Below are 3,299 nucleotides of genomic sequence, written 5' to 3'. Positions count from 1 at the left end.
TATTAATATTCAAGTTTTCTTTTTTCTTTTTCTATGACATCAGGAGATGATTTTTAAATAAAAATTATTCAGCATAATTTGAGTAGGTACTTATTATTTTTCGATGTTTAGTAGTATTAGGGTTTTTTTTGGAATAGCTTTCTTTTCTTTTTATTTTTCACATAGTAATAACAATTTTGTTTGGCTGATGGTACTTATTGTTTTCTTACTTATTTAAAAAAATTTATAGTGGAAAGCTATTTTTTGCAACTATAGTTAAGTTATTATTTTCCCCTCAATAATAACTTCACAATCAACTTTACAAAGTTCTATAACCATTCCAAACATATTATAAGTACAAAAGATTTTTTTTTCCAAGATTTGAAGTAAATCTCACTGAGTGATTAAAAGTTGTTAAACTAAGGCTTCATTTGGGGCGACTTTTTTACTACTTCTCAAAGCATTTATTTAGTATAAAATTTTTAATTTTTATACTAAATAGCAGCTTTAAGAAGCAATAAGAAAGCCGTCCTCGTTTGAGATGATTTTCTCACTTCTTTCTAAATTAGCTTTTTAATACAAAATTTTTTGAATTAGAAATTTTTATACTAAAATGCTACTTTTGAAAGCATTAAAAAAGTTGTCTTAAAAGATGCCTAAATCTAGATGAAGAAGGCATTTGCAAATTAATGACCATTGATTTCATAATTAATGAAGCATTGTTAAATCATTAAGTACTTAGGTGAAGTACTTAAGAGCATCTAATACAAGTTGATTACAGGTAATCACATCTAATTTTTTTTTTCCTATAGCCTCCGACAACCAAAAAACAGGAGAATCTTTGTCTTTTCAGGAGTTAATCATTTACTTAATGTGAGATTAACTGGTAATTAAGTGTTTTAAGGGTTAAACAAAGCAAATTAAGTGTTTTAAAATGGATAAACAAATCAAACGAATTAGGAATAACAGCAGCTGGGCTGATAAATTTTAAGATACATTTGAATTACTTTCAACATATTTTATATGGGTATATAATTAGAGTAGGGGAATGAATGAGCTCTAAGTGTTAGTTAATTCTACTCATTAAGCAAGTGTGGTAAATTTTTCTATTTCTGTTCAGCTAATCAACTTAAAAGCCAAACACAATTTACTTTCAAATATAAAAGATACTTAAAAGTCATATAAAATTATATAATTTATTTGTTATATATATAAACATGCTTGCGAAAATTGAATTGAACAATAAATTAGAAGAAGGAGAAATTTAATGTTCAATTATTCAATCGGAGCTGAACTCGAAATTGAAACACAAGATGATTCTAAAATAATTTAAATTAGTTAAATATGGTCTAAATGATGTAATAATTATGCAATAATATTATAATAATGTAAATATGTAACTAAAAATAAATATAATTCATACACAAATTATATTTGCAATAATTATACAAAAATATGAAGCAAAGAAGGACAAGAATCGATTTGGTTTATGGAGGATGTTGCATTGTCAAATATCTTGCGCACGCGCGCACACAGAGAGAGAGAGAGTGTGTGTGTGTGTGTGTGAGTGTGTAATAGTCCAAATTCTTAACTATCGAGATATTGTACGTTTTGGCCTAAAGGCCTCACGATTTTATCATATTGATATAACTTCCCAAGAGGTCACCCATCCCAAGATTTATCCTTGATTTCTCTAGGAAAAACACGCTTAACTATGGAGTTTCTTAATGTTGTTTAAGAGTTTAGCTTCTTTTACTTAAGTGGTCATAGAGAATCACAAGTTTGGAGGAATAACAAGGGTGAACTATTTGTCATGAGAGTGTGGGCAACCAGTTTTGATTTCAGTGATATGGTAGGGAAATAAGATTATGCGGATTTGCCAACTATGATCAAAATGATATTTTGAACATGTTTGAGTCACTCGATATACAAGTTTCTAAGACTAGTCAAACCCAAACCAACTATCAGATAAAACGATAATTTATTTTGAAAGCCTAAAATTAAAGTATTCTAAAAGTTAAAAATTTTAATTTGAAATTCATTTTACAATAATGAGAACTCCATTAATTATATGATAGATTATAACACGATATTTCCAACAAATGCAAAATTCGCTTTATAGAAAGCGAAAAACAAAAAGTTAAAAAGCGGTAGGTCAAGCATCAAATTTTATTTAAACAAAAGAGTTGGTCATGATCATGATTCAAGATTCCCAGAAATTTTGACATAAAAAAAATAAAAAAATTGTCAAATCAACAAAATTGAATCGTATCTAAGAACAAGCCAAGCTCTAGATTTGCCAAATCAGTGATGGCAAATCAACCCGAAGGGTGTCTCCCTTTTTCTCCTCACAATCTTGGGCAGGGTTGGCACTGCATCATGTTTTAGGGAGTTATGTAGTTAATTAAGGTTTTGTTTGTGATAGATCTTGCACTGCTTTGCCTTTCAGATTCAACCATAATTTATGTTTTGCCGCTACTATTTCACTATTTTCAAGAAGTTTTTATGCTAGAAATATATTTTTCATAATAGCTTTCAAAAAAGTTGTTTTCTCCACAACAACTTTATAATAAATTTCATAAAAAGTTGCAGCCGTCTCAAACGAATCATACATTTAACTTGAACTCATTTGAATGAACTTGCAATCAACTTTTTCATGTCAATCTGATTTGATTGTAAATATAGTAGCTTAAGCTATTATTTTGTCCTCCATGAAAACATAAAAGCATAATAAAAAAGGCAAAATTGTTTGTTTTTGGCGTAAGGGACATTTCTTATTTAGAAAGGAGAAAGGGAGATTAATGCTTCAATAATGAGATCATCAAACTGCTAATTAGAAATAAAATATCATTAATAAATTCATAATGTTTGATGAAACTCTTCGCATAGTTATAAAATTTGAACCAAAATCAAATGAAGAAGATAGGAAAAATACAATAATATTTCATAAACTCAAAAAAGAAAAAACACCGCACTTAATAATCTTCAATTTAGACTTTGAGTTTCATTGTATCAATTTGGCGAACGTGTCTAAACACTTCACTGTTTGAAATCTCTATGTACTCATTTGTGGAGATTATTTAGGGCGTTGCAAAACCCTTAGTTTTTCAACAAGCATCACTTTATGGATTAATTATTCTGTGCAGATGTTGAACGCCATCCGAAGACCAGCCAGAATGCATCATGTCACCCATGTGCTCGCTACCGCGGCTCAGTACTACTCGATACCACTAACGTGGCACATTCTGGTTGATCTCTGAATGACATTCTACGCCCAGTCTCCACACAAAATAATTTCTCCATTTTATGAGCATGTCATT

The sequence above is a fragment of the Dendrobium catenatum genome, unplaced genomic scaffold (genome assembly GCF_001605985.2).
Source record: "Dendrobium catenatum unplaced genomic scaffold, ASM160598v2 fragScaff_scaffold_488, whole genome shotgun sequence".
Lineage (NCBI taxonomy): Eukaryota > Viridiplantae > Streptophyta > Magnoliopsida > Asparagales > Orchidaceae > Dendrobium > Dendrobium catenatum.
Note: the sequence above shows the minus strand (reverse complement) of the source record.